General features: G+C 38.3%; 1 long non-coding RNA gene across 1 annotated transcript in view; it reads left to right on the top strand.

Annotated features, from left to right (window-relative positions):
• Nucleotides 1-2,157: 2,157 nt before the first annotated feature.
• LOC138147744 (uncharacterized) overlaps nucleotides 2,158-13,064 on the top strand; it is a 15,629-nt gene continuing 4,722 nt past the window's right edge. The window contains exons 1-3 of the long non-coding RNA XR_011164874.1: nucleotides 2,158-2,209; nucleotides 4,400-4,679; nucleotides 7,023-7,052. This is a non-coding gene — a long non-coding RNA (uncharacterized lncRNA). The remainder of the gene's footprint in view (nucleotides 2,210-4,399; nucleotides 4,680-7,022; nucleotides 7,053-13,064) is intronic.

The raw sequence follows: 13,064 nt of genomic DNA, 5'->3' as shown, positions 1-13,064 counted from the left end.
ACTTTTTTAGTTAAAAATAAAGTTTAGGCATGAATACCCAATATGTTTATATTTACTTATTTGTAAATTTCATATATATACCATTGTGCTAATAATTAGGAATGTTCTAAAACTTATACAAAGTAAAAATTAATAAAGGTAAGAAAATGATGAAACAATATTTGATCTTAGAATCAAATTGGAATTATTAAGCAGGGAAGTGAAATGCTCCAATCTACACAATAAGAAAATAACTTTGGCAGCTATGTGGAAGATGGGTTGGAGTATGGAGAACATGAGGCAAGGAAACCAATTAGGAGCTTATTGCAATAGTTCAGGCAAGAGGTAATGAGGGCCTAAATTAAGCTGGCTATGTGAGTGGAACAAGAGATAGATTCAAGAGAAATACTGTGAAGGCAGAAATGGCAAGATTTGGCAACTGATTGGCTATGTGGGGGAGAGTGAAGAGCCCAAAACTGTATGAGATTGGATCCTGGATGACACTACAAGTATGATGGTATCCTTGACAGAAATAGGGAAATTTAGACTAGGTAGTGTTTGGGGGGGAAAGATAATGTAATAAAATTTGTGATCCACCTGCATTATGGCCAGTCTTCTACTTCTTCATTTCCTTGGCCCCTGGACCATCCTGGGCTTTGAGATGAGCTTTTGCCTTATCCTGCCCTGAATCATTTCCTGGCCATTCCCAAATCATGTCACTGAACACATAGCCCCTATCTGTACATCTGCTTTCTAGATCCCCTTGCTTTCTCATTCCCTTTTTATGTATTATGTTCCCCCATTAGAATGTGCATGCCTTGACATCAAGGATTATCTTGCATTCTTGTATTGTATCCCCATTGTTTAGCATAGTGCTTGGTAACATAAATATCTACTAAATACTTTATAATTTATTTAGTCTTACTGCAACTCATCCCTGCCTACTCAGCCAGTCCAACTTCATCTGCCCCATCCAAAACAAAAGAGACTTTAACTCATCAATTACTATCCCAAAGTCAGAGTTCTTATTTTAAAGGGTATTTACTACAGAAACAACGTGATCTTGGGGACAAACACTACATATGCTGGTGGGGGTGAGAAGGGCACTTTTCCAGTGGCACTTGCATAGTGCCTGCAATGGTGTCCTGTAGAGGTTAGGTTATTACTGTATTTTAGCCACCCCCTCAGGTCAGTTAAATGACTGTTGAGAAGGGAGAAGGTTAGGAATTACACAGCTATGTAAGGTAGAGTGGGAGAGTACTGGGATATATAATAGTTGAAGAGTTAGTGTGGTTATGTTGGAGATAGGCTCCATTATAGGCAATGACTGTAAAGATGGGTTGTGATTCATCTTCTCACCTAGAATGGTTGATCACATAGCCCTTAAGGTCAAACCTCCCAACAGCTTTGGAGATCTCAGTCTTAGATGACTGTTTTTTCACAGTCTTTGAACTCAGAGATAGGAAACCAATTATATTCCTGAATAGGACTCTTCCCTTTTGTCCAATGGTCCTGAGCTTCTCTTGAGAGCTTAGGTGTCATGACTTCAGGAAATAAGCTGGAGTAGCTATAACTCCTGAACTGAATCACCTTCCTTAACCTTAAAATTTCCTGAGTGCCCTGAAGGATTGACCAAGGAATTGGAGACCACTGTGGCCTCCCTTTATTTTATTTTTTAATTAAAAAAATTTTTCTTATTAAATTTTTTATTTTCAGTTTTCAACATTCACTTCCATAAGTTTTAAATTTTCTCCCCCTCCCTCCCAATTCTCTCCACAAGACAGCTTGCAATCTAATATGGGCTCTACATATACATTCCTATGAAACACATTTATTTTTTGCCTTTTGGAGGGCAATTGGGGTTAAGTAACTTGCCCAAGGTTACATGGGTGTTAAGTGTCTGAGCCTGGAACTGAACTCCGGTCTTCCGACTCTGGGCCGGAGCTCTTACTCACTGCACCACCTAGCTGCCCCTAAACGCATTTTCACATTACTCATTGTAATAGTAATGGGAATTTGAAGATCTTCCCTGCCCCTTAATAAGCCTAAGGGAATTTAAAGACCTTGCCTGCTTTGAAAATATACTCTGCCCCCTAATAGGCTGAATGTAATCACATGGAGCCTGTGGTGGGAGGAGTTTTCTGAAGGATGGAGCAGAACCCACAGGAAGCTGAGAGTCAGAACAGTTAGATGGTTGGGAAGAGAGCAGGCTTCCCAGGGAGACAGGCTTGTGAGTAAATATCGGTCTTATGTTGGTGTTTGTGGGAAGGTTAAAGATGGTGTGGCTCTCTGTGCTGTTGTGTCTTATTAACTTCTTTGCTACTATGATGGAATCAGCTTCCTGGTTTTGGGATTCAGTTTTCTGGTGATTGAAAAAAATGTTTTGCTTCTGACTTCTATATGGAGAGTCTGTTAGATTTTGTGATCAAGCACCATGCAGGTATATTTATCTGACCATGGGTGCTGTGAATATTGCATTGGTGCTACAATCATGTTGCACAGAAGAATTATAATGAGTGGGGAAAACCATGAGAAAGAAAGAAAAAAAAATAAAATAAAACAAAAAAAGAAAATAGTTTGCTTCATTCTACATTCTGACTCCATAGTTCTTTCTCTGGATGTGGCTGGCATTTTCCATTGTGAGTCGTTTGGAATTGTTTTAGGTCCTTGCATTGCTGAGAAGGGGTAAGTCTCTCAAAATCAGTCATTGTACACTGTGGCTGCTACTGTGTACAATGTTCTCCTGGTTCTACTGCTTTACTCAGCATCAGTTCATATAAATCTTTCCAGGTTTCTCTGAAGTCCACCTGTTCATCATTTCTTATAGCATAATAGTATTCCTGTGGACTCCCTTTAACTGACATGTTCTAAAGACTGTATAGTGTTTAGGATTCCCTGATGACATCCCTGGTTGCAAATCTTCCCTGTCCTGCTTTGGAGGTCTTACCTGGAGAGTGTTGTTGTTCTATTGTTTTAGTCACATTTGATTCTTTGTGATCCTCTGAACCTGTGTCCATTGGGGTTTTCTTGGCAAAGATATGAGAGTGGTTAGCCATTAAGTGATTTGCCCAAGGTCACACAGCTAGGAAATTTCTGAGGCTGGATTTGAACTCATGTCTTCCTGACTACACGTTCAGTGCTCTTTCCACTGTACTATGCACTGTAGTTGCTACTTGGAAGAATTGTTATTGTTTAGTCATGTCCGACTTTATGCAACCCCATAGGAAATGTCTTTTCAAAATACTGGAGTGGTTTGTCATTTCTTCTTCATGTGTCCCCATTTTACAGATGAGAGACTGAAGCAAATCCAGGGTCACATAGCTAGTTAATGTCTGAGGCTGGATTTGAACTCAGATCTTCTTGGCTCCAGGCCTGGTGTTCTATCTACTGTGCCACCTAGCTGTCCCAGTAGAAAGAATAATCAATAGCAAAATTATCTTAAGGTGTGGAAGACCTGGCTTCAAGTCCTGCCTCTGACACATACCAGCTAGGTGACACAGGGCAATTCATTTACCCTCTCAGTGACCCTAGGCAACAATCTAAGCCTATATGTTGTATAACAGGTTCAGATCTGCATTGGTAGACCCAGTTTCCTCATGTGGCATTTTTTACATTAATAAATCACAGGCTTAATCTTAAAAAAAAATTTAGTTATTCACTGGTTCACCTAAGTCTTCTTTGAAGGTCCTTTAAAATCATAGCAATGGATGTTCAAAAATTTTTTAATCTTTTTTTTTTTTCTGCATCACCATTTCCAAATATATCCCTCCTCCATCATGTTCCCAGGGAGCCATCCTTATAACAAAGAATTAAAAAGGGGTAAAAAGAAGCAGTTCAACAAAACTAAGCAACACAAGGATTGAGTCTGAGAGCTTATGCAATATTTCAACACCTATAGTTCCCTACCTGTGCAAAGAAGTGAGTAAATTCCAACAATGGGCTCAGAGAATATACCTTCGCTGTTTCCTCTTGCGTAATTATTGTCTCTTTCCAATGTATTGGAAGCCTTCTTCTAATTCTTTTGAAATTCCATAAAGTCAGGACAGCACTCAGAATGGTCATTTGTCTCTCCTGTGTTCTTCATACATAGCTGCTAGGCTTACCTCTCCCAGTCATACTAATTTCTTTTTTGCCATCTCTTATGCTCAAGTTGTTGCTGGCAAGATATCGTGCCTTACTTAGGCCAAGCATTCATCAATCTGTTATCATTTGAGTTAACCTCAATTTAAATTTTTTTGTACATAGTAGTTTCCTACAATTTGTATTCATATATTGAATAATATTGGTGCTAAAAAAGATGTATTTTTGCGTTAGGCATTAGTTTGGAATCACTTAAAGTGCTATATAATTTACTAATTAAATCTAGCTCATTCCCTTCCTCTTGTTTCTATTCTGGGTCCACCTCATTTTCCATCTTCAGTGTCTGTTCAAGATGTGCTGATGAATAAACTAGAGGGATTATCCATCCAGCTGCATCTCATAGTTTGGACAACAGGCATCCTTTCTCCATTTGATTTTTCCTACATAAATCAGATCTCTTTTGAATGACCATGACCTTTGTTGAAGAGGTCCTGTGGTATTTTGGGGCTTGATGCAATCAGCACATTATCAGCCACAAACAGGAACATCTGGAGGATGTCATTGTCCATAGGGAATCCCTCTTCTATTGGACTCTGCACAGGACATCCTTCATGACAGAGGTAAACACCTTCAGAGGGTATACATTTCCCTTTTAAATTTTCTTTGCTTGTGTTAGGTATGTTTTGCCATTTCAGTTTATATATGTCCTCAGTGGGTTATCTAAATGTAACATGGATAGATACCTCTGCAGTCAGATACCTCTATAGATATAGATACCTCTCCAAAGGAGACTTTGATTATTGCCTAGAGGGGAGCAGGCATGATGCCATGAGGTTGGCCACCCTGCCCTCCTCTGAGAGAGCAAATACTTGGCCTTGCTAGCTTCAAGTCATCAATCTTTCTACCAGTTAGGAGAGTCTTATGCTAAATGCTCCACTTTTGATGCTAGTTTTACACTTGATAGTGGTGGTGAAGTGACCATTAAATGAAATTGTCACCATTTTTGCATCAACCAAAGACTTTTTTGTGATCCTCGCCATCTTGTTAGAGAAATTCTTTTAAGGCTACATTCTGCTATACCTGTCCAAATGCTTCCTGTAACTAACAATACATTTTCACTATTGCTTTCAATCAAGGGAGACTGTGTGTGTGATGCAGTGGAAAGTACACTAGACCTAAAGTCACAGATAGCTTGGGTTCAAATGCTCACGTTGTGGCCCTGTCACTCACTGCCCATGTTACTGTCTAAGCAACTCTAACTGTTTACTTACTGCCTAAGCAAATGACTTTTCTTTTCTGGGACTTACTTAGCTCATCTGTAAAGGGAAGTGGTTAGGCTCGTCCCTTCCAGGTCTAAACCTATGATCTTATAAATTATGTGGTTTTGATAAAGTGTAAAAAAAAATAGTGAAAGCCTTCCTGTTTTTAAAATTTTATAAAGTATACCTTTGATGCACAAGTAAATGATTCCTATAAAGATGATAGTGATGAGAAAGTAAGTAGCTATTGCTGTTTCCTCAGGGGCATTAAAAATGTTTATAATTTGAATCTCCTAATCTCCCACATTCCCAAATTTGTTAATACCAACATGGTTTAAATTCTGTATGGGGGGTTACCAGTATAAAAACGACAGAGTGAAAAAATGTGGTAGAGGAAAGATCACTGGCTTTGGAATGGAAAGAACTGAATTTTAGTACTGTTTCTGCTGCTGACTAGCTGTGCTGTGCTGGGTGTTACTTTCTCAGTCTCAGCTTCCTTATCTGTAGAATACTACAATACCCAATATTCTGTGATTTAATTGGAGGGCAAACAGTGGTGCGTGAAGCCAACTCCAACCACTTCTTGGGATCTGATTGTTAAATTTTCTTTTTTTTCCCCTCTCTTTTAAAAAAAATTATTTACTTTTAGTTTATAACATTCAGTTCCACAATCCCTTAAGTTCCAAAATTTCTCCCCTTTCCTCTCCTCCTTTTTTCCCCTCCATGGCGGCATGCAATTCGATATAGGTTCTACAAATACCTTTGCATTAAACATTAGTCAAGTTTTAAAGAAGAGTTATAACCAACAGAGTAAACAGCAGAGAAAGAAGGAACAAAACAAAACAAAATACAACAGAGAGAGAGAGAGCAAGTAGTTTGCTTCAATCTGCATTTAGACTCTAGTTCTTTTCTCTGGATGTGAATAGCCCTTTCCATCATGAGTCCTTTGGAGTTGTCTTACAAACTTTCATTGCTGAGAGGAGCCCAGTCTATCAAAGTTAGTCATCACTGATACAATGTGTGTTAAATTTTCATTAAGAACATTTATACTTTGGAAATAAAAAATCAGCAAATGCTGTAAACCAGAGCATAATTTATTGGTTTTATTTTATTGCCTAGACTTAAGAAAGTAATGAAGAAAATGTTAATAATGCAAATTAAATTTAAAAGTGTGTCATGCATGCATTTTCCCCCCAGAGAATCAGTTTTTAAATCTTTTCCATCACACCCCTGATTAAAACTATCTTTGATGTATCCAGTAAGTCTTAGTAAATTCATTGAGGAATTAACTACTTGAGGGATATAGAGATTAGATGCTGTGAAGCAGCTAGGTGGTAGGTACAGTAGATAGAATGTTGGATTTGGAGTCAAGAAGACTTCAGTTCAAATTAGCTGTGTCACCTGGCCAAGTCATTTACCCTCTGCCTCTGTTTCTTCATCTATAAAATGGGAATAATAATAATCATACCTACCTGACAAGTAGTGTTTGAAATCAAATGATTTGTAAAGTGCTATGCAAACCTTAAAGTACTATCCAAATACTAGTTATTATCATTATTTCTTCCCCAGGATCATATAGCTAATAAGTATCAGTAGTGGGATCTGAATCTAAGTCTTCCTGACTCTGCCCAGCATTCTATCTCTTATGCTACGTTGCTCATCGATAGAAAGGGGATAGTAATATTTGTATTACTTGCCTTACAGAGGCATCAGGAAGCAAGAATGCTGTAAAGGGTAAGTCCTACATACAGACATAAATATATTTTCATATCTAGATATACACACATATACATATATACACATGCACACCCATATATACATATTATAAACATATATATATATATAATTTGATCTGATATTGATGATGATAACTAATATTTATATAGTGCTTTAAGGCTTCTAAGTTCTTTACAAATATTATCTCACTTTTATCCTCCCAAAGAGCATTGGAGGTAGGTGATACAATTATCCCTATTTTACAGATAAGGAAATTAAGGCAGGCAGGGGTCAAGTGACTTGCCTGGCTTTCCTGACTTCAAGTCCAGTGCTCTATTTACATTGCCACCTAACTTTTAAATACAGAGAGCCATTATTTATGACCTATGTTAATTAGGACTAGAGAACATATAGATAATTGAAATCTATAGAAAATTCCAAATCTCATTTTAGTCAAGAGTTTTAACTCACTTCCCTTACTTCTGTTCACATACTCCCCTTTTATTAGAAAGAAATGCTCACAAGAAGCAAAAAGGGATTATTTGAAATGTACTATCTCTAATTATCTATTATTCAGACTGTGAATAATAGAATAAACAATTTTATTTGGACTGAGAGAATTATCATTGTTATCAGCATCATAAATAATTATGTTGAACCCTTATCAGGGTCCTAAGCACAATGACTTTACCAAGAAATAAAATAGATGTAGATGCCATGCCCTTCCCCCATTAACAATAGAAATGAAGGTAAACTCAGAATAATATATAAGAGTGGCTATGTAAGTGAATGGAATAGATTTATTCCTGGGGAAGAAAAATGTGTGTAAATGGCATCTCTGCAAATTGAACCTTATTGAAAATTCTCTAGGGGAGACTGATATTTAAAGGAAGCCTACGGTGAAACCTTTTATAAAGTGAAAAATTATTGCATAAAAGGAGATCATCACTATGAAATAATTTCTTTCTTCCTAGATTTTCAGGGACAGGATTTTTGCTAGCTTTCTAAATAAATAGCTCCCTACATGTTGTGAATCAAAGAGCTCTAGATGGGGTACCCTGGCTCCAAATTTGTACTAGGTGGTTTGTTATAGATCTCTGAAATCCTACCATTTCTTTGAGACTTTAAGCTTCTACCATTAAAAGGTATATACCTGTAGGAAGGGTAATTTCTTAAGTTATTGTAATAATCTCTGGCAAGGAGTTGGCAGTCCACAAAATCTCTGAGATTTGTAGTTCTTCCCAGTTTGAGAAGAGAGGAAACTGATGCAAGTTTAGCCCTCAGAAGGGAGTGCAGAGGTTTTCTTTTGTATGGTAGCAGTTCTCTCTAGAAGGAATAAGAACTGAAGGGAGAGGTGGTAGTTATCTCATGATAGCAGCACCATGATTGTGGTAGACACTGGCTACCACATCTACGATTCCCTTCTTCAAGACCATGAGAGATGACTTCTAAATGGAGATATGTGTGACTAAAGGGTGTGTGTGTGTGTGTGTGTGTGTGTGTGTGTGTGTAAATCAAGGCAATCTCTTTATTATCAGGAGCACTAAGTGACAAACCAGCCTCCTCTTGAGGAAACAGGGGAGCTGGAAGTCCCTCCCTTACCTCTGCCTTACTTCTATTTAATTGTACTTCTTTTCCCTGTTAAAGAATATATTTGCCAGAATTACTATTATTTCTCATAAGTACCTGTGGTTGACCCTCTCCTTAGGTTGCCTAATGGCCCTTTATTTGTGGCATGAGAGTACAATGGGTACAATACAGGGGTGAGAGGGTCTATTCCTAGTCCAGGGTTCTTAAATCCAAGCCTGTCGTTGGAGAGTTGTGTTCTCTATCTGGAGGTATTAATGAGCACTAGTCATTTGTCACCTACACATCCAGTAAAAACATTGACTAAATTTCTATATCTGCCCCATATACATGAACCTAAGAGTGACATTATGTTACACTATTATCTATTGACTATATAGCAAAACAGAAAGCAAAACCTAGGATAGGCTCTTGAAAGGAAGTGGTGATGTAAAGAATGACAGAATAAACTTTTAATACACAAAGATCTTAACAAAGGAAGGAGAACTTTAGTCAAGAATAGGGCTATGAGGGTGGCTAGATGGCTCAATGAATAGAGCATTGGCCCTGGAGTCAGGAGGATCTGAGTTCAAATCCATCTTCAGACACTTAACACACACACAAAAATCTAGCCATGTGACCTTAGGCAAGTCACCTAACCTCAATTGCCCTACCTCCAAAAACAAACAAAAAAAGAACTTAAAAAGAATAGGGCTATGTATAAATATGTGTATGCAGGTACATAGTCTAGCAAGTAACATCAATTCATTTACATTCCCCAGAGGAAAGAAGGCACTTGTAGTTACCAAATTCAAAGAAGCAAACACATCCTTCATACATCATAAAAAAGAGTTAAAAATAACCCCACAAAGCAACCACTATGAAATGAGTTGTGACAGTTGTGGTTTAATGGGCCCTACAACAATCATTAATCTACTTGTAATTTATTGAGTACAATCTATGAGATCTAATGTAGATCTAATCCCATTTTTCACCATCCTGTTATCCAACTTTCCCAACAATTTCTATTAAATGATTCCCTTACAGTGTAATCTTGAAGTTTTCTAGTCCTAATCTATAATATGCCTTCAGTTCTAATGCTAGATTATTGCCATTATATCTTCAGAACTGTTCACAATTTTGCCTTGTTTCTCATTCAATACTCAAATTAAGTTCATATATATATATATATATGTATATATATATATATACTCCTTTTTAATACTTGACTCATTTTTAAAAACCTACTTAATTACTTTCTGCAGGTCACATTGCAAATGAAACAACCTAATAATTAAGCCATCTCAATCATTTGTTCCTAAGATTTTTACCCATAGCTCTGTCTTATTCCTCACTATCTCTTGAGACTTGTTAATTGTTAAGGGTCCAGGGTGTCATCTATCTCATTTTATGTAGACCCTTCATTTCGAAAAGCAATAAATAATAATAATAATGCTACCACCAAAAGACAGGCAGGCATTCCCCATCATCTCATTTCCAAGAACGTTCCTTTGGCATTAATGGATTATGGAACTCTGATTCTGATTGCTCTTAAGAAAGTGGGGCCAGTTATAAAATGTCTCTTTTAGGATAAGCTTTTGTTCTTCAATTGTTTCAGTTGTGTCCTACACTTCAAGATCCCATTTAGGATTTTCTTGGAAGAGATACTGAAGTGTTTTGCTTTTTCCTTCTCCAGCTCATTTCTATAGATAAGAGGGTTTAAGATAACAGGGTTAAGTGACTTGTCCAGGATCACACAGTTAGTAAGTGTCTGAGGCCAGATATGAACCGGGGAGCTTTTCTTGGCTTCAGGTATTTACTGTTCCACCAAACTGCCAAGTCAAACCTTAATTGATACCTCTTCCCTCAGTCTCTTCTCCCTTCTGACTAAAGAGCTAGAGGGTGAAGTATTAAACTCTTCCCAATGCCTTCCTTTATATAGGGCAGAAATTGGACTTGACTTTCTTTACTTTGTATCTGCTGCCCTCCCTGGTTTCCAAAAAACAAGATGCTCTCTGGTATCCCATTGCTTCCTCCTCCACTTCCTGCCTTCTTTTGTATGTTGTCTTCCCCTTTAGATTGCAAGATCCTAGAGGGCAGGGACCGTCCTTTTTTCTAATTGTATCCTCAGTGTTTTTAGCACTATTCCTGGCACAAAAGAGGAGCTTAATACATGTTTATTGGAATGGATTGTTAGAATAGTCCTATTGCTTGTGTTAGTTGATGCTTTTATGGCTACCAAGAATTACCATTTACATGGTTAAAAAAAAAAAATTAGGGGCAGCCAGGTAGCACAGCGAGTAAGAGCACTGGCTCCAGTGTCGGGATGACCTGGGGATCAAATCCGGGCTCAGACACTTAGCACCACACCCAGAAATAACAGGCCGTGTAACCTTGAGCAAGTTACTTAACCCCAATTGCTTAAAAAAAAAAAAGTATATGCATATGTAGGGCATGTATATATATCATGACACTAAGAGTAGAAGATACTTTTAAGAATGCTAAATTGATTTTATATAAATATACTCAGTCTATAGACAGTGTACTTAAAATCTGACCTTCTGGGGCAGCTAGGTGGCACAGTGAATAGAGCAGCGGCCCTGGAGTCAGGAGGACCTGGATTTGGATCCAGCCTCAGACACTTAACACACACAAAAAAACTAGCCATGTGACCTTGGGCAAGTCACTTAACCCCAATTGCCCTCCAAAAAGCAAAACAAACAAAAAAAATCTGACCTTTTTTATAGGAATATTCTAGCCTTCCCTTGATTTTTAAAGTTTAAATTGCTTTCTTCCCTGGGAATTAGTACTAAAATAGCTATTTAATACTTGCAGAGTACTCTAATACCTTAAGGAAAAAGTGCAACAAAAAGGCATAGGGATAGGGGGTAGACCTATGATTAAAATGGTATGGAAAGCTCTTCCAGGAAGACTGTTGTAATGGTGCAGGCCAGCCAGCACCTTTTCTGAAATTGATAGTCTTGGAGAGCTACCTAGATCACTAGAGGCCAAATGACTTTTCACACAGTTCTGCATGTATTAGGAGTGGGTTAGAGGCTTCATTATAAATGCAAAAATAATTATTATACTCCACTCCATTCCATTCAACAAACATTATTCAACCAAAAGTGTAGCACCCCCTAGGGGCTACTTAGCCAACTTCCACTAGCATTGGCAGGTTGCCTCCCCAGAGGTCAATGATTATGGCTCTCTTCTGAGTCCTAGTGTGCTTCTCATTGATTGATTATCAACCAGAGTTAATTCACCTTGAAAAGAGTATTTACTAAACAATTATAGCAAGGATAATTGTTACAGAATCATCTTCACCAATCCTTCCCCATACTTCCTACATACAAGTGGGGACACCTGGCAAACAAAAAGTCCCTGAGGAGAGCAGGCTCCAATTGAAAGAGCTCATGTGGTCAAAGGGTCAACTCATTGTTCCTGGTTTTCTGGAAATCTTCTTAGTGGAACCCCTTAGTAGAGCCTCTTAGTGGAGCCCTCATGAAGTTTTTCTCAGGGGTAGCATTCCACTAGACTTCAAGAGTTGGTGTCCTTGTAGAATTCTGAAGCCATCTTTCCATGGTTTGCTAATTGGTTTTCGTGTGTCTACCTGTGGACACTGCTACCAACTTTGGTTGAAAATAAGACCTTTCTTATGAAGGCTCTGATGGATCTCCTAAACTCACAAAGTTGTCTGGGGAGGAAGGTAAAGTAATATTTCCTCTGGGCTTACTTTCTCACCCTGTCTTCTAGTACAGGTACAAGTGTCTGCTTCCTCAAGGTACTCTTAAACCTGGAATCTCTGGAAGTTCAACCTCCAAAATGGTTTACTGTTCTATTCACATAGGAGTTATCACAGTGGATAGAGGTCTGGGTCTGGAGCCAGGAAGCCCTGGTCCAAATTCATCCTCAGACACTTGTTAGCTTTATGACCCTGAGAAGGTTTGTCCTCTCTTTGCCCTTGTTTCCTCAACTGCAAAGTGGGGATAGTAACACTTACCCTGCAGGGCTGTTGTGAAGATCAAATGAGATAATATTTGCAAAATCACTTAGCACAGTGTTTGGCACATATTAGACACTATATAAATGCTTAGTCCTTCCTTCTCTCTTCTCCTTCCAGGCATGAGGTGACAATCAGAAAAAAGGCACAGAGATGGGAGAAAGGGTACCATGTATGATAAAGAAGACAATGAATCTTTTGTTTGGTGTGTTTAAGGAAAAGACTAACAGCAAAGGCTTAATTAGAGACATTCCATGGATGGGAAGACAGGAACAACAAGAAAAGTGTATTAGGGCAGTCTGTTGACACCCTCTTTCCCTTTGCATTGTGACCAGGATTGATATCTCTAAACTAGGACAACACATCAACCTCCCACAATGAGATTGGGATAGGAAAGAAAAAAATCCAGGGATGTGTAGCGGCAAGCACCCCAAGCGTCCTCAGGGTTTGCTGCCAATACA

The sequence above is a fragment of the Petaurus breviceps genome, unplaced genomic scaffold (genome assembly GCF_028583685.1).
Source record: "Petaurus breviceps papuanus isolate PSGF00001 unplaced genomic scaffold, PetGlider_PUasm1.0 90804, whole genome shotgun sequence".
NCBI classification, from domain to species: Eukaryota; Metazoa; Chordata; class Mammalia; order Diprotodontia; family Petauridae; genus Petaurus; species Petaurus breviceps.
This window is presented reverse-complemented; position numbering and strand designations above follow the sequence as displayed.